The sequence below is a fragment of the Gorilla gorilla genome, chromosome 3, assembly GCF_029281585.2.
Source record: "Gorilla gorilla gorilla isolate KB3781 chromosome 3, NHGRI_mGorGor1-v2.1_pri, whole genome shotgun sequence".
Lineage (NCBI taxonomy): Eukaryota > Metazoa > Chordata > Mammalia > Primates > Hominidae > Gorilla > Gorilla gorilla.
In genome coordinates this window covers 174,696,409-174,716,661 of record NC_073227.2, presented here as the reverse complement: position 1 = coordinate 174,716,661, position 20,253 = coordinate 174,696,409, and the positions used below count along the sequence as shown (strand labels likewise).

Here is a 20,253-nt window from a genome sequence, read left to right as displayed (position 1 = left end):
AACTGCACTCTTCAAAGGTCCCAGCCAGAAGTGGGACTGGGGGCAGGGGAAGGGAGCAGGAGGCATGATGACTCCCAAGCTCATTTTTCTTTTTTTTGATATGTTTTATTTATTATTATTATACTTTAAGTTCTAGGGTACATGTGCACAACGTGCAGGTTTGTTACATATGTATACATGTGCCATGTTGGTGTGCTGCACCCATTAACTCGTCATTTACATTAGGTATTTCTCCTAATGCTACCCCTCCCCCAGCCCCCCACCCCATGTTAGGCCCTGGTGTGTGATGTTCCCCACCCTGTGTCCAGGTGGGAATTGTTCAATTCCCACCTATGAGTGAGAACATGCGGTGTTTGGTTTTTTGTCCTTGTGATAGTTTGCTGAGAATGATGGTTTCCAGCTTCATCCATGTCCCTGCAAAGGACATGAACTCATCCTTTTTTATGGCTGCATAGTATTCCATGGTGTATATGTGCCACATTTTCTTAATCCAGTCTATCACTGATGGACATTTAGGTTGGTTCCAAGTCTTTGTTATTGTGAATAGTACCGCAATAACCATACGTGTGCATGTGTCTTTATAGTAGCATGATTTATAATCCTTTGGGTATATACCCAGTAATGGGATGGCTGGGTCAAATGGTATTTCTAGTTCTAGATCCTTGAGGAATCACCACACTGTCTTCCACAATGGTTGAACTAAAAACTAGGAGTTTTCTTTAACTAAAACCCTTCCCGCTGAGCTTCATTAGTGGCCACTCCAGGCAGGTCTAGGTGTTAATTATCTTCTGCGGCTTAACGGAAATGCTGGGGAATGATCCTAGCCATAGACTGAAGGCCTGTGTCCTCCTGAAATTCATCTGTTGAAATCCTAACCCCCAATATGAGGTACTGGAGGTGGGCCCTTTGATGAGTGATTAGGTCATGAGGGCAGAAGCTTCATGAATGGGATTAGTTCCCTTACAAAAGAAACTTCAGAGAGCTCCCTTCACCCCTTCCACCACGTAAGAACACACTGAGAAGACAGCTATCTTTGAGCCTGGAACAGTTCCTCACCAGATACCAAACCTGCCAACACCTTGATCTTGGACTTCCCAGCCTCTAGATCTGTGAGAAATGAATTTCTCTTATCTATAAACTACCCAGTCTATTGGCATTTTTGCTATAGCAGCCCAGATTGACTAAGGCAAATGGCTTCTTAATGGGCTCCAGAAGAATGAGAATGGCAGCATCATTGTTCTCATCAAAAAGACGGAAATGGGAGAAGTCCAGTTCATACTTGCACCACTCACTCTTCACAAAGTTTTCAGAAAGCACAAGGACAGTTTTGTGGCTCTTTTCAATGGAGTCAATGATATTGTCAATGATCCACTTGCCAGGAATGAAGTCCCACTTATGAAGACACAACTTGAAGAGGGGATTGAAGTTCTCCAGCTCCTGGACCATAAGGTTCTCCACCCAGTAGGCATCCTGCTCACTATAAGAAACAAATGTGTCATAGCAGATGTCCCTGCTACAAGCTTTCCTGTGCTTCCTTTTGGCCTAGAGCCAGGCCCACATCATTTTCATGTACCACGGGCTGTGGAAACAGTGGCACAGAACCCCCATGGGCAGGATCAGCAGGAACAGGGCACAGCACATGCCAGACACCAGTGCCACCCTGTGGCACTCCGACACCAAAAGGCAGACGTCCTGAACCTGTTGGCCACACACGTGGGATGGAGAGTCACACGGGTAGTTTGCTGGCCAACTGATAAGAACTTTGGCCAGTGCTTGCTGCTCCTGAGTGAAGGAGAGGAATTCACAGGAGCAAATGAAGTTGTTGCCACCAGCTTCCAAAGTCTTCAGTGTGTGAAAAGAGTCAAGTTGCCCTTTAGAGAAAGTTTTCTTTTCCTGCTTCTTCTCAAAGGGGAAGAAAGCATCTGGTAGGGTCTTCAACACATATCTGAAAATGTAAAGTTCTTTAAATTGCAGCTAAATAAAAGTTTACAAGGCTCACTTCTAGTAAGCCTCGTGTCTGGGAAACAATTGGTTAAATTGTGAATTTTTGTGTTAGATAAGTTCAAGTATTCTTCCCTTTGTGACCATTGATGAGTGATATGTAAAGAACCAAGTATATGCTGACCAAGATCAAGGTTAGTCAGTTTTTCTAGAGTTAAGCAGCATTTTCCAGAACTTGTAGATTATTTAGCATGAAATTCAAGGTGTATAGGGAGCTTCAGGCTTCCTTATGGACTGAATACTTCAATTATTCTTCAAACATCAATTTTTCACTGAGATCTAAGAATCCTGATGATTTTGAATGTTGCAACAGAGGATATGCTATTAAGCAGATCTTGACACTTTCAACCTGAAGATCTTTAGTCAATACAAAAGTAGAAGCATGTCTTTAAAATTTTGTCACCATTGAAAATTCCTGTGGCTGAGCTCTGTTTTATTACAGTTTCTATTGGATGTGGTCTGTTCGTGGGATCTCAGCCATCTCATCTTCCATTTTCCTGAACTACACAGGCTTCCAGCTTTACCTCCAACAAGTGATTTGCAAATGCTCTCGTTTGATTGCTTCAGCTTATTTTAACATTAGTTTTTTCACAATGAGCCTGACTATAAGGTCCTTTTTTCTTCCTTTTATCTCATATGAAGGACAGTGTTTCCCACTTCCAAATACTTTTAGAAACTTGAAATATCAACCAAAACGTCTCAGAGTAAAGTTGACTGCTTCATATGTCAGCTCAAGTGGCTGATCTACATTTATTTCAGGCTTTTTGGTTCATATCTCTGGGGATTGGAAACATAAATTTTAAGTTAGTTCAGAACAGAAAGTTGGTAAAATATCCTGTTGTTTTTAATTTAGAGAACTTATATATATTTCATGAATTTAAATTTGGGAAAATGGAAAAAGAGAGAAGGAAACATTTCCTCAAGTCTCTGATGGACTATCCCAGAAGTAAAGAGTCAGACTGTGAGGATGATAGACAAGGTTAGTTGTTAAAGGATAGATCCAAATGCACAAGGCTCCCAAAGACAAGGCAAGTAGTTTTCACGTGTTGTAAGAATTCTGTCAGACTATAGAAAAGGTGCTTCCAGATTCACACACATCTGCTAAGTATGACTGGATGTAAATCCCATGGGGCAGGTATTTTGTTTTCTTTTATGCACTGAACTATTCTCACCCCCAATAACATGGCTGGCACTCAATGAATACTTGTTGAGTGGTGGATTGCCTTGCCTTTTCAGAATATGGGCTAGACCTGGAGGAATGGAGTATAAACATCTGAAGTGGCCATTGCAGAGACAAGACTTCAGGGGAAAGAAGCCTAGACCAGGCCCCTTGTCTTGACTGACATCTTGCCTCCACCACACAAGAGCTGACTTCATTTAAAGATGGGAATGAAGAAATATAGTGCACTATTTTCACCCACGTAGTCAAGCAAAACCATGAGTGACTGATATCATTTTAATATATATAAGGGTTATATGGCCTTTCAGACCACTTCAGAGAAGAATATAAAAAGAAGGCAGAATTTTATCAAGTTCTAACTTATTTGGAGCACCTTGAAAAATGTACTAAAATATCTTAGCCTGGCTCACGCCTGTAATCCCAACACTTTGGGAAGCCAAGGCAGGTGGATCACCTGAGGTCAGGAGTTTGAAACCAGCCTGGCCAACATGGTGAAACCCCATCTCTACTAAAAATACAAAATTAGCCTGGTGTGGCAGTGCCCGCCTGTATTCCCAGCTACTTGGGAGGCTGAGACAGGATAATCGCTTGAACCTAAGAGGCGGAGGCTCCAGTGAGCTGAGATCATGCCACTGTATTCCAGCCTGGGCAAGACAGAGTTGAGACTCCATCTCTCTCAATCTCTCTCTCTATATATATATAATATATTATATAGATATAGATATAGATATCTATATATCTATATATATATCTTAGCCAAATAACTGCTGAGTCCAACTTTGTGGTATGCCAGTCTGTGTAGGGGTTGCCAACTTCCATGTAGTTGGAAAAACAATGAGTCATGATATGATTCAAAGTCAGGAATATAAGCTGTGTAACCACTGTTTTCTTTTCATTCAGTTTCTATTATTAAGTATAACTAGAGCTCAGTGTGTACTGGTCAGGGTCACAGACAAGACTACTGTCAGCTTCTCAGCCAATATTGCTGGCCAAGTATCTAAGAAGGAATTCCCCAAATTACATACAATGATGTAATCGTTTCCTATGGGTGTGTAAGAATCTTTCAAAGCCTGCAAGGTTTTTGTCCTATTGGGCAATTAGATGGACAGTCTTACTTACTCCAAAAAGTTTCTAGGTGCAACCTCTGGAAGATGTATAATTAGTATTTATATTAATATTTTGTGTTAAAGAATTGGTGGATACTTGATTTTTTAAGACTTGTCATGTTTAAAAGAATTTGGCGTATGAGAGTCGCTTATCATAGCAACTTAAAATGTATACTTTGGAGAATTTCAGTTCCAAAATGGTGGCATACTGGCTTCATTTCCCTGTCCACAGAAAACTCAAAACAAATAGACAGTGCAGATATTATCACCAGCAATATCCCAGAACTCAAATATGAGGATGAGTCAGTTCCTGGGGCCACAGACAAGTGAAAAAGCCTGGAATAGACTAAGAGAATCAGATTTCCACATCCACGATGCCCCTCCCCACAATCTGCCTGTCATGAAGCATGGGGAAATTCCTCCCCACTCATAGTTTCTACCCTGGAAAAAGTGAGATAGAGGTCGACAAGCAGCTTCCCCATCACCTTCGGCTCCCTGGCAGGGGAACTGTACCTGCCTCAACCCACAGAAAGCATCACAAGTGCCTGAAGAGAGAAATATCCCTGCAAACAGCAAAAGTCAAGGTGAGAGGTGGGACTACCTTGCCCAGCCCTGGAAACTCTGCTCTGTAATTAAGCCAAAGGAGATGCCAAATCAGAGTGACTGTTTAGCAGCACCAGCTTTAGGAAGTACCTTCCACAGGTCCCTTGGGCATGAACCTCTAGCCAGCCTTCCCAAACTGGCAAGATATCCCCACTGGGACTTCTTCCATTTGGGACTTGCAGCACTCTGATTCTTTGCTAGAGCTGAGGCAAACCTGTGCTTAAGGCATCATCTAGCACCAAAAAGGAGGTGGCAACTTAGTGGTGGGGGAAATAAGAAATTAACAAGTAAATTACAAAGAATCTCTAGGCAAATATACCAAATAAAAACCAAAACAAGCCAGAAAAGAGTGGAATAAATAACAAATCCTTCAATGCAAAGACATAGAGGTATATCCACAAGAAACAACAGCAAATAGGGAACCAAAACCTCCCTAACTGGACAAAGCAAGATACCCATGACAGGCCCTAAGAAGATGGCAATACATGAGCTCTCTGACAAATAATTCAAAATAGCAATTTTAAGGAAACTCAGTGGCCTTCAGGATAACACAGAAAAGCAATTCAGAAATTTATCAGAGAAATTTAACAAAGAGATTGAAATAATAATTTTAAAAATCAGACAAATCTTGGAACTGAGAAAACATTTGCTGAAATGAAAAATTTATTAGAGGGTCTCAACAGCAGAATAGATCAAGCAAAGGAAAGAATCAGTTGGCTTGAAGATAGCCTATTCAATATCACACAGTCAAAAGAGAAAAAAGATTGAACAGGAAGAAAATTTACCTAAAATACATGGAAATGACCAAGTCTAAAATTTATTGCTGTTCAAGAGGTAGTTGAGCAAGAGCAAGGGATGGAAAGCTTATTCAAATAAATAGTAACAGAAAGCTTTCCAAAAATTGAGAAAGATATAAATGTCCATGTAGAGGAAGGTCAGAGAATACCAAACAGATTCATCCCAAATAAGACTACATCAAGGCATAAAATAATCAAACTCCCAAATGTCAAGGATAAAGAGAGGATCCTAAAAGCAGCAAGAGAAAAGAAGCAAGTAACATACAAAGAAACTCCAATTCATCTGGCAACAGACTTATCAACGAAAACCATACAGGCCAGGAAGGTATGCAACAACATTTTCGATGTTCTGAAAAAACCCTGCCACCCAAGAATACTATATTTGGAAAAGCTATTCTTCAAATATGAAAGAGAAATTAACTCTTCCCAGACAAACAAAAGCTAAGAGAAGTCACAACCACCAGACCTGTCTTACAAGAGATGCTAAAGGGAGTTCTTCAATTTGAAAGAAAAAAAACCACTAACATGCAAAAAGAAAACATTTGAAGGTATAAAACCCACTAGTATGAAGACAACCCTAGAATACTCCAGTGCTGTAATTATGGTATGCAATCCACTCAAAACTCTAGTAGGAAACCTATAAGGCAAGTATATGAAAAACAATAATAGCTATAGCAACTTATTAAGAGACAGACAATATAAAAGTATGTAAACTGAGAAAAGAAAAGTCAAAATGTGGGGGGTATTGGAGTCAATGTATAGAGGGTTTTTTGTTTTTTAAGTTTGTTCTTTGTTTCTATTCTTTTTTCTGATCTAAGATAAATTATCATCTCTTTAAAACAACTTGTTATATCTATAAGACATTTTTTGTAAGCCTCATGGTGACCACAATGCAAAAACCTATAATAGATACACTAAAAATAAAAAGCAATAAATTAAAACATACTACCAAAACAATCACTTAACCACAAAGGAAGACAGTAAGAAAGGAGTTTAAAAAGGAGAACACAAGCAACAAAATAGCAGTAGTAAGCCCTTATCAATAATAACACTAAATGTAAATGGATTTAATTCTTCAATTAAAAGACATAAAATGGCTGAATGGATAATGAAACAAGATCCAGCTATAAGAAACCCACCTCATCTATAAAAACCCACATAAATTGAAAGTGAAGTGATGAAAAATGATATTCCATGCAAGTAAAAACAAACAAAAAAACAGGAGTAGCTATACTTATGTCAGATAAAATAAAGTAAAAAACTATAAAAAGAGCCAAAGAAGGTCACTATATAAGAATACATGGGTTGATTTGCAAGAGGCTATAACAATTATAAATATCTATGCACCCAACAGCGGAGCACCGAAGTATATAAGGCAAACATAATGGAGCTCAAGGGAGACATAGACTGCAGTACAGTAATAGTAAGGGACTTCAATGGACAAGTCATGCAGACAGCAAATCAACAAGGAAACATCAGAATTAAACTACACACTAGACCAAATAGACCTAACTGACATTTGCAGAGCATTTCACCCAACTGCTGCAGAATACACATTCTTTTGAATCAGCACATGGAACATTCTCCAGAGTCTACCATATTTTAGTCCACAAAACAAGTCTCAACAAACTCAAAAAGGAGAAATCATATTAAATATTGTTTTTGACCACAATGGAATAAAGCTAGAAGTCAATAACAAGAGGAATCTTGGAAACTACACATACACATGAAAATGAAACAACATGCTCTTGAATGACCAATGGGTCAATGAAGAAATTAAGAAGAAAAAATTAAAATTTCTTGAAACAAATAGAAATGGAAATATAACATACCCAAATCTATAAGATACAGCAAAAGCAATATTAAGAAGGAGGTTTATAGCAATAAATGTCTACATCAAGAAAGTAAAAATACATCAAATAAACTTACCTAATGATACACTTCAAGGAACTAGAAAAGCAAGAACCAACTGTATTAGGGTTCTCTGGAGGGACAGAAGTAACGGAATATATATATAACATATATATAAACTTCCCTTTACATATATATATACCCTTTATATATATATATTCTTTTATATATATATTCCATATATATATTCCACATATACATATACTCCACATATACATATACTCCACATATACATATACTCCACATATACATATACTCCACATATATACATATACTCCACATATACATATACTCCACATATACATATACTCCACATATATACATATACTCCACATATATACATATACTCCACATATACATATACTCCACATATATACATATACTCCACATATACATATACTACACATATATACATATACTCCACATATATACATATACTCCACGTATATACATATACTCCACATATACATATACTCCACGTATATACATATACGCCACGTATATACATATACTCCACATATACACATACGCCACGTATATACATATACTCCACATATACATGTACGCCACGTATATACATATACTCCACATATACATGTACGCCACGTATATACATATACGCCACATATACATGTACGCCACGTATATACATATACGCCACATATACATGTACGCCACGTATATACATATACGCCACATATACATACGCCACGTATATACATATACTCCACGTATATCCATACGCCCCGTATATACATATACTCCACGTATATACATATACTCCACGTATATACATACGCCCCGTATATACATATACTCCACGTATATACATACGCCCCGTATATACATACACTCCACGTATATACATACGCCCCGTATATACATACACTCCACGTATATACATACGCCCCGTATATACATACACTCCACGTATATACATACGCCCCGTATATACATACACTCCACGTATATACATACGCCCCGTATATACATACACTCCACGTATATACATACACTCCACGTATACATACACTCCACGTATACATACACTCCACGTATATACATACACTCCACGTATACATACACTCCACGTATATACATACACTCCACGTATACATACACTCCACATATACATACACTCCACGTATACATCTACTCCACGTATACATACATTCCACGTATACATCTCCACGTATACATCTATTCCACGTATACATCTATTCCACGTATGCATCTATTCCACGTATGCATCTATTCCACGTATGTATATATTCCACGTATACATCTATTCCATATATATATATTCCACCTATATATCTATTCCATATATATATTCCACGTATATATCTATTCCATATATATATTCCACATATAGATATATATTCCATAGATATATTCCACATATAGAGATGTATTCCATATATATATTCCACATATATATATTCCATATAGATATATTCCACATATAGATATATATTCCATATAGATATATTCCACATATAGATATATATTCATATAGATATATTCCACATATATATTCCATATAGATATATTCCACATATAGATATATATTCCACATAGATATATTCCACATATAGATATATATTCCACATAGATATATTCCACATATAGATATATATTCCACATAGATATATTCCACATATAGATATATATTCCACATAGATATATTCCACATATAGGTATATATTCCACATAGATATATTCCACATATAGGTATATATTCCATATAGATATATTCCACATATAGATATATATTCCATATAGATATATTCCACTTAGATATATATTCCATATAGATATATTCCACATAGATATATATTCCATATAGATATATTCCACATAGATATATTCCACATAGATATATTCCACATAGATATATTCCATATAGATATATTCCATATATATATTCCATATAGATATATTCCATATATATATATTCCCTTTATATATAAATAAAGGGAAGTTTATTAAGTTTTAACTCACATGATCACAAGGTCCCACAATAGGCTGTCTGCAGGCTGAGGAGCAAGGAGAGCCAGTCTGAGTTCCAAAACTGAAGAAGCTGGAGTCCAATGTTAGAGGGCAGGAGACATCCAGCACAGGAGAAAGATGTAGGCTGGGAGGCTCGGCCAGTCTCTCTTTTTCATATTTTTCTGCCTGCTTATATTCTAGCCCACTGGCAGCTGATTAGATTGTGCCCACCAGATTAAGGATGGGTCTGCCTTTCCCAGTCCACTAACACAAATGTTCATCTCTTTTCACAACACCCTCATGACACACCCAGGATCAATATTTTGCATCCTTCAATCCAATCAAGTTGACACTCAGTATTAACCATCACACCAACCAAAAATGTTTTTCTTTTTTTTGAGACAGTCTCGCTCTGTCACCCAGGCTGAAGTGCAGTGGCACGATCTCGGCTCACTGCAAGCTCCGCCTCCCAGGTTCACGCCATTCTCCTGCCTCAGCCTCCCTAGTAGCTGGGACTACAGGCGCCCGCCACCATGCCCGGCTAATTTTTTGTATTTTTAGTAGAGACAGGGTTTCATCGTGTTAGCCAGGATGGTCTCGATCTCCTGACCTTGTGATCCGCCTGCCTCGGCCTCCCAAAGTGCTGGGATTACAGGCGTGAGCCACTGTGCCCAGCCTACACCAACCAAAAATTAATAGAAGGAAAGAAATAATAAAGATCATAGCAGAAATAAATGATATTGAGACTAAACCATACAGAAGACCAACAAAACAAAAAGTTGGCTTTTTGAAAAGATAAAATCAACAAACCTTTAGCTAGACTAAGAAAAAAGAGAGAAGAAATAAATAAAATTAGAAATGAAAAGGGGGGCATTACAACTGATATCACAGAATACAAAAAATCATTAAAGACTAGGATGAACAATTATACACCAACAAATTGAAAAACCTAGAAGAAATGGATAAATTCCTAGACACATGCAACCTACCAAGACTGAATTGTGCATACATAGAATGCCTCAATAAACCAATAAGAAGTAATGAGATCAAAGTCATAATAAAAAGTTTCTCTCAAAGAAAACCCCATAACATGATGGCTTCACTGCTGAATTCTACCAAATATTTAAATAACTAATACCAATTCTAGTCAAACTCCTCAAAAACAATTGACAAGGAGGGAATTCTTCCAAACTCATTCTACAAGACCAGCATTGTCCTGAGGCCCAAACCAGATAAGGACACAACAACAACAAAAAGAAAACTACAGGCCAATATCACTGATGAACATAGACACATAAATCCTCAACAAAATACTAGCAAACTGAATCCAACAGCACATTAAAAAGATCATTCACTATGATCAAGTGGGATTTGTCCAAGGGATGCAAGAATGATTCAACATAAGCAAATCAATATATGTGATTTGTTGCATTAACAGAACCAAGAACAAAAACCATATGATCTTTTTAATAGATGATGAAAAAGCATTTGATAAAATTCAACATCATTTCATGATAAAAACCCTTAATGAACTAGGTGTAGAAGGAATATACCTCACTGTATATGGCAAACCACAGCCAATATCATGCTGAATGGGGAAAAATGGAAAGTTTCTCTTTAAGACCTGGAACAAGACATGGATACCCACTTTGACTGCTTTTATTCAACATAATACTGGAAGTACTGGTGAGAGCAATTAGACAAGAGAAAGAAATCAAGGGCACCCAAGTTGGAAAGGAAGAAATCAAATCAGGCTTGTACACAGATGACATGATCTTATATTTAGGAAAACCTAAATACTTCACACACAAAAAAAATGCTATTAGAACTAATGAACAAATTCAGTAAAATTGCAGGATACAAAATCAAAAAATCAGTAGTGCTGGGTGCGGTAGCTGACTTTGTAATCCCAGCACTTTGGGAGGCAGAGGCAGGCAAATGGCTTGAGCTCAGGAGTTCAAAACCAGCCCGGGCAACATGGTGAAACCCTGTCTATACCAAAAAAAAATACAAAAATTACCTGGCGATGGTGGCATGCACCTGCACCTACTTGGGAGGCTGAAGTGAGAGGATCACAAGCCCCAGATGTGGAGGTTGCAGTGAGCTGAGATCGCACCACTGCCCTCCATTCTAGGCAAGAGAGCCAGGCCCTGTATCAAAAAAAAAAAAATCAGTAGCATTTATATACACTAACAGTGAACAATCTGAAAAAGAAATCAAGAAAGCAATTTCATTTATCCATACAAGGAAAATTACAACACACTGGAAAAAGAAGTTGAAGAGAACACACACCAAAAAATGGAAAGATATTTCATGCTCAAGGATTGAAAGAATTAATATTTTTAAAATGACAATACTATCCAAAGCAATTTATAGATTCAGTGCAATCCTTATGAAAAGGCTAATGACATTCTTCACAAAAATAGAAAAACAATCCTAAAATTTATATGGAATCACGAAAGACTCTGAATAGCCAAAGCAGTCCTGAGCGAAAAGAATGAAGCCAGAGGCATCACTCTATCTGGCTTCAAAATATACTACAAAGCCATAGTAACAAAATCAGCATGATATTGGCATAAAAAAAAAGACACATAGACCAATGGAACAGCATGGAGAACCCAGCTGTAAATCCACACATTTACAGCCAACTAATTTTTTACAAAGGTACCAGAGCATGCAATGGGGAGAGCGCAGTCTCTTCAATAAGTGGTGCTGAGACAACTGGATATCTATATGCAGAAGAATGAAACTAAACTCCTATCTCTTACCATATACAACAATCAAATAAAAATGGATTAAAGACTTATGTCTAAGACCTGAAGCTATGAAAGTTCTAGAAGAAACCTTTAGGGACGGCTCTAGAACGTTGGTCTGGGCAAAGAATTTTTACATAAGATCTCAAAAGTACAGGCAACCAAAGCAAAAATAAACAAATAGAATTTTATCAAGCTAAAAAGCTTACACACAGCAAGGAAAACAACCAAGAGACAACTTACAGAGTGAAAGAAAATATTTGCAAACTATCCATTTGACAAGGGATTAATAACCAGAATATATAAGGAGCTCAAACAACTCCACAGCAAAAAAAAAAAAAAAAAAAAAAAAAAAAATCTGATTAAAATATGGGGAAAAAGATATGAGTTGACATTTCCTAAAAGAAAATATATAAATGGCCAACGGGTATAGGAAAAAATGTTCAGTGTCACGAATCATCAGAAAAATGCAAATCAAAACCACAATGAGATACCATCTCACACAGTTAGAATGGCTTTTATCAAAAAGACAGAATATCAGAGCTGGTAAGGATGTGGAGAAAAGGGAACCATTGTACACTGTTGGTAGGAATGTAAATTAATAAAACCACTATGGAAAACAGTATGGAGGTTCCTTTAAAAACTAAAAATAGCCGGGCACGATGGCTCACACCTGTAATCACAGCACTTTGGGAGGCCAAGGCGGGTGGATCACCTGAGGTCAGGAGTTCCAGATCAGCCTGGCCAACATGGTGAAACCCCATCTCTACTGAAAATACAAAAATTAGCCAGCCATGGTGGCGGGTACCTGTAATCCCAGCTACTCAGGAGGCTGAGGCAGGAGAATTGCTTGAACCCGGGAGATGGAGGTTGCAGTGAGCAAAGATCATGCCACTGCACTCCAGCCTGGGTTACAGAGCCAGACTCTGTCTTAGAAAAAAAAAAATTAACTAAAAACAGGCCCGGCATGGTGGCTTAGACCTGTAATCCTAGCACTTTGGTAGGCCCCTCTGGGATCACCTGAGGCCAAGAGTTTGAGACCAGCCTGGGCAACGTGGTGTAAGAAAACCAGTTCCCGTGAGGCTCTAGTCTCGTGCCACTGGACCACATTGTCCTCATGCCCTTCAACTTCTGTCACCATCTGCTGACCTCCTAGTTACTCCTCTTACTTTTTGAAGACTTTGGGACATGCTCAGAGTCTTCTTCTTCTCAAGATCTTCCAGGAGACCCAATGCCTTTAGTGTTCCCACAGATGACCTACCCAACACCCTGGCTGCTCAGTTCCTTTACCTCCTCCTCTGCAGGGATCTTCTCCTCTATGCCACTTCAGCCACGCCCTGGACTTTGTCATTACCTACAGTTACCCAGCCTTCAGAACGACTCATTCAAACCTCCTGCATCTTGATCAGAGTCCACTGATCCCTCCTCTTTCCAATCCATTTGTTACCTCCATTCTTCTCAGACAAATACTTGGTTCAAGTTGGACCTCACAGCAGAAGAATCAGCAGATCCCTGGGCTTCCCATTCTCATAGCATACTATGGGGAGTCATACTTGGCCCCCCAAATTGCTAATTGCAAAACAGAGAGATCTGACCCCTTTTTACAGGGGAAAAAATCCATCCTGAGTGTGGCCACCAGATGGTCTGAACATGAATGCCAGCTGCCCAGGAGTGCTGGAATGAACTACTTCAGGGAAGTTCAGATAGTGCACAGCCCTTCTTACTGGCTTTTGGAAGAGCTCCCAGACTTCAGAATCTCCATATCACCCTTGCCAAAACCAGAAACTCTTTCCGGTGGTGTTGGTGAACGCAAGGTTGCAGGAGAGGGCTTTACATCACTCTCAATTTTCCAATGTCTTCCCTGTTCTTCTATATGAACAATTGATGTTTTCTTAATATACCTAATGTAAAATACTGTACAAGATGCTTCAAGCCCTCCTATCCTCAAATCAGATTGCTTCTTCTAAAGCTCTACTAAACGGAAATTCTGGAGCCATCACTGTCTCTTCTCCTTATGCCCCTATGTGACAAAACCCCAAACCTAAAAGAACCCTATGACATGCCTTCTTAGAGGAGACCAGGTACTTTATTGCATTTCTTGAGCCAGCTCTCTTGCAATTCCTGCAACACTGTCTCAAGCTTACTCCACTCTTGTCCAGCCACCAGCAGCTTCTGCCTCCTCACATCCTTTCCAGGAATGACTTTATCTCTTATTTCACAGAGAAAATTAAAGCCATCTAGAGAAATTCTAACTTCCCACACCTGAACTTATACCCAAACACCCCCTCCACCTTCCTACCACAGTAGAAGAGGGGACCTCCAAGGATGCTGGGTACCCACTTGTCCTATGTAGATGTTATCTAGATGCTCTGCTTATTATCGCTCTCTTTTCTTTTGTGTTCTACTATTCCATCTTATCCAGACCATTCCTACCAATATTCACACATGCTCAAGTTTTCCATATTTATTTTTAAAATGAACAACAGCAAAAAATCTTTTTGGTCTCCTTCAAACTTCTCTCTTTCTCTCTCTCTCCACTTCACAGCGCAACACCTTTAAAGAGTTTTCTGTACCTACTGTCTCTATCTCCTCTCCTTTTACCCAGTCTTCCCTCTATTCCAGTCTGGCTTCCACCTCATCACTCCATCCAAACAGCACTTGCAAAGTTTACCAGGGACCACTGCATTTCTCACTCCCCCAGACATTTTTTGGTCCTCATGTTGCTTAACCTCTCAGAGCAGATGTGATTGACCACTCCTTTCTTTTTCTTTTCTTTTTTTTTTTTTTTTTTTGAGACAAAGTCTTACTGTGTCGCCCAGGCTGGAGTGTAGTGGCACAATCTCGGCTCATCGGCTCATTGCAACCTCCACCTCCCAGGTTCAAGCGATTCTCCTACCTCAGCTCCCAAGTAGTTGGGATTACAAGTACGCACCACCACACCTGGCTAATTTTTGTATTTTCAGTAGAGACGGGGTTTCACCATGTTGGCCAGGCTGGTCTGGAACTCCTGACCTCAGGTGATTCACCCGCCTTGGCCTCCCAAAGTGCTGAGATTACAGGCATGAGCCATCGCACCCAGCTGGCCTCTCCTTTCTTAAACGTTCTCTCCTTTTGCTTGAATGACCACATACTTAGTCTTTCCTTTAAACCCTCTTTTTCAAGGTTATCTCCTTCCCTGCCCCATTTCCCAAGTCTAGGTCCGAGGCCACTTCTCACTGGCTGCTTTCTTCTTAATGAATCTCATTTATGCTGTCCATAACCCAATAACTTTCCAATTTAAATCTCTTGCCCAAATCTCACCTGAGCTCCAGACCTAGATAGGCAACTGCCTACTTGAGACATTTGTCTCAGAGCATGCACATTCAATATGTCCCAATCTGAGCTCAAAATATTTTTGCCAGGTGTATTAGTCCATTTTCACACTGCTAATAAAGACATACCTGAGACTGGAAAAGAAAACAGGTTTAATTGGACTTAAAATTTCACATGGCTGGGGAGGCCTCAGAATCATGGCTGGAGGCAAAAGGCACTTCTTACATGGTGGCAGCAAGAAAAAATGAGGAAGATGCAAAAGCAGAAACCCCTGATAAAACCATCAGATCTCATGAGACTTATTCACTACCATGAGAACAGTATGGGGGAAACTGCCCTCATGATTCAAATTATCTCCCACCAGGTCCCTCCCACAACATGTGGGAATTATGAGAGTACAATTCAAGATGAGATTTCAGTGGGGACACAGAGCCAAACCATATCATTCTGCCCCTGGCCCCTCCAAATCTCATGTCCTCACATTTCAAAACTAACAGTTCCCCCAAAGTCTTAACTCATTTCATCATTAACTCAAAAGTCCACAGTCCAAAGTCTTATCTGAAACAAGGCAAGTCCCTTCCACCTATGAGCCTGTAAAATCAGAAGCAAGTTAGTTACTTCCTAGATACAATGGGGATACAGGCATTGGGTAAATACAGCCATTCCAAATGGGAGAAATTGGCCAAAAGAAAAGGGCTACTGGCCCCTTACAAGTCTGAAATCCAGCAGGGCAGTCAAATCTTAAAGCTCCAAAATGATCTCCTTTGACACCATGTCTCACATCTGGGTCACGCTGATGCAAGAGGTGGGTTCCCATGGCCTCAGGCAGCTCTGCCCCTGTGGCTTTGCAGGGTATGGCTCCCCTCCTGGCTGTTTTCATGGGCTGGTGTTGAGTGTCTGTGGCTTTTCCAGTTGCATGATGCAAGCTGTCAGCAGATCTACCATTCTAGGGTCTGGAGGACAATGGCCCTCTTCTCACAGCTCCACTAGGCAGTGCCCCAGTAGAGACTCTCTGTGACGGCTCCAACCCCACATTTCCCTTCCGCACTGCCCTAGCAGAGGTTCTCCATCTGGGCCCTGCCCCTGCAGCAAACTTTTGCCTGGACATCCAGGCATTTCCATACATCTTCTGAAATGTAGGTGGAGGTTCCTCAAACCTCAGTTCTTGACTTTGGTGCACCCGCAGACTCAACACCATGTGGAAGCTGCCAAAGCTTGGGGCTTCCACCCTCTGAAGCAACAGCCCAAGCTGTACCTTGGCTCCTTTTAGTCATGGCTGGAGTGTCTGGAACACAGGGCACCAAATCCTTAGACTGCACACAGCATGGGGACCCTGGGCCTGGCCCATGAAACCATTTTCTTTTAGGCCTCTGGGCCTGTGATGGGAGGGGCTGCTGTGAAGACCTCTGGAGACATTTTCCCTATTGTCTTGGGGATTAATATTCAGCTCCTCATTATTTATGCAAATTTCTGCAGTGGCTTGTATTTCTCCTCAGAAAACAGGTTTTTCTTTTCTGTCATATTGTCAGGCTGCAAATTTTCTGCTCTGCTTCCCTTATAAAACGGAATGCCTTTAGCAGCACCCAAGTCACCTCTTAAATGCTTTGCTGCTTAGAAATTTCTTCTGCCAGATACCCTAAATCATCTCTGTCAAGTTCAAAGTTCCACAAATCTCTAAGGCAGGAACAAAATGCCACCAGTCTCTTTGCTAAAACATAACAAGAGTCACCTTTGCTCCAGTTCCCAACAAGTTCCTCATCTCCATCTGAGATCACCTCAGCCTAGACTTTATTGTACATATTGCTATCATGCTTTTGGTCAAAGCCATTCAACAAGTCTCTAGGAAGTTCCAAACCTTCCTACATTTTCCTGTCTTCTTCTGAGCCCTCCAAACTGTTCCAACCTCTGCCTGTTACCCAGTTCCCAAGTTGCTTCCACATTTTTGGGTGTCTTTTCAGCAGCACCCCACTCTACTGGTACCAATTTACTATATTAGTCTATTTTCACACTGCTGATAAAGACATATCCAAGACTGGAAAAAAAAAAAGAGGTTTAATTGGACTTACAGTTCCACATGGCTGGGGAGGCCTCAGAATCATGGCAGGAGGCAAAAGGCACTTCTTACATGGTGGCGGCAAGAGAAAATGAGGAAGATGCAAAAGCAGAAACCCCTTATAAAACCATCAGATCTCATGAGACTTATTCACTACCACGAGAACAGTATGGGGGAAACTGCCCCCATGATTCAAATTATCTCCCACCAGGTCCCTCCCACAACACATGGGAATTATGGAAGTACAATTCAAGATGAGATTTGGGTGAGGACACAGAGCCAAACCATATCACCAAGGCTGATTTTTTTCTGGTGTTATTTCAACATGAAGCTCCACCATCCATCCAGATGCATCTGCTGCAGCTCTTAGTCGTGCTCATTTTACCTTGAATTCATCCAACTCTTTTTATTCCCACTGCAGTCATCCTAGTTCAAGCTACCTCCTCCTCTCTTTCCTGGAGTACAAAAACAACTTCCTAAATGTTCTCCTCTACTGTGCCTTCTCCGTAGCACCTTCTCCATACTGCACTTAGAGTAGCACCATCTAGTTCAAATACAATGGGAGCCACATATGCAATTTTTAATTTTTTTATTATTATTTTGAGATAGAGTCTCACTCTGTCACCCAGGCTGGAGTGCAGTGGTGTGATTTTGGCTCACTGCAACCTCCACGTCCTGAGTTCAAGCAATTCTCCTGTCTCAGCCTCCAGAGTAGCTGGGATTACAGGCACCCACCAACACACCTGGCTAATTTTTGTGTTTGTAGTAGAGACAGGGTTTCACCATGTTGGCCAGGCTGGTCTCAAACTCCTGACCTCAAGTGATCCACCCACCTCAGCCTTCCAAAGTGCTGGGATTATAGGTGTGAGCCACCATGGCTGCCCCCAATTTTTAATTATTAATAGCTGTATTTTAAAATGTTAACAAGAAACAGGTAATTGGTTTTTTGGGGAGTGGGGGAAATGGGTTTTGTTTGTTTGTTTTTGAGACAGGGCCTTGCTCTGCCATCCAGACTGGAGTACAATGGCATGATCATGGCTCACTGCAGTCTTGACCTCCTGGGCTCCAGTGATCCTCCTGCCTTAACCTCCCGAGTAGCTGGGACCATAGGTGTGTGCCACCACACCCAGCTAACTTTTTTGTTTTATTGGAGACAGGGTCTCCCTGTGTTTCCCAGTCTGGTCTCGAATTCCTGGGCTCAAGCAATCCTACCACCTCATCCTCCCAAAGTGCTAGGATTAGAGGCATGAGCCATCACGCCTGGCCTGGTAATTGTTTTTAAAAATAATTTTAAAATTGATTTTAATTACATTTAATCTGAAATACTTTTTCAAGATATAATTAATATTTTTAAATTAATGAGATATTTTACATTTTTTATACTAAGTCTTTGAAATCCAGTGTCTATTTTACATCTCTACTAAAACTAGCAATATTTCAGTGTTCAGTAGCCATGTGTAGCTAGTAGCTACCATTATTGGACCATAAAGAATTAGAATGATCTTTTCACAATGCAAATCTGATCACCTCACCTCGCCCCATGTTTAAGCTTTTCTGTGGCATCTAGTTGTTCTTAGGACTAGGATCCAAATGCTTAACATATTCTACAAGGCCCTCTAGGGTCTGTGGTGTGGATTCTGCTTTCCTTTTGGTCTCTGCTCCTTCTCTCTCGCCAACCACATGCCAGCCACACTAGTCCTTCAGCTTCTCAGACATGCAGAGGTTCCACCACTACTGATTCTTTGAATATATTGTTCCCTCTGTTGTGAATGCTACTTTCTACCACATTCCCTCCATCATCACCAGTACCTCCAATATCATCACCACCATCGCCTCATCATTGCCATTGACTCCACCATCATCACCACCTCCATCACCATCATCAACTCCACCATCACCACCACCTTCATCATCACCATCAACTCCCCCATCACCATCACCTTATCACCACCATCAATTCCACCATCACCACCACCTCCATCATTACCATCAACTCTACCGTCACCACTACCTCCATCAGCATCATCAACTCCATCACTTCCACCTCATCATCACCATCAACTCCACCATCACCACCACCACCTCCATCACCACCATCAACTCCACCATCACCACCACCTCCATCATCACCATCAACTCCACCATCACCACCACCAACTCCACCATCACCACCACCTCCATCACCACCATCAACTCTACCATCACCACCAACTCCACCATCACCACCACCTCCACCATCACCATCAAATCCACCATCACCACCACCAACTCCACTATCACCACCACCACCATCCTCACCATCAACTCCACCATCACCACCACCTCCATCATCACCATCAACTCCACCATCACCACCACCAACTCCACCATCACCACCACCTCCATCATCACCATCAACTCCACCATCACCACCACCTTATGACCATCAACTCCACCATCACCACCACCTCCATCATCACCATCAACTCCACCATCACCACCACCTTATGACCATCAACTCCACCATCACCACCACCTCTATCACCACCATCAACTCCACCATCAC

General features: G+C 40.5%; 1 pseudogene; it reads right to left on the bottom strand.

The window, feature by feature from the left end:
• Positions 1-634: 634 nt before the first annotated feature.
• On the bottom strand, positions 635-19,743 carry LOC115934369 (toll-like receptor 2; annotated as a pseudogene).
• Between the last annotated feature and the right edge of the window lie 510 nt (positions 19,744-20,253).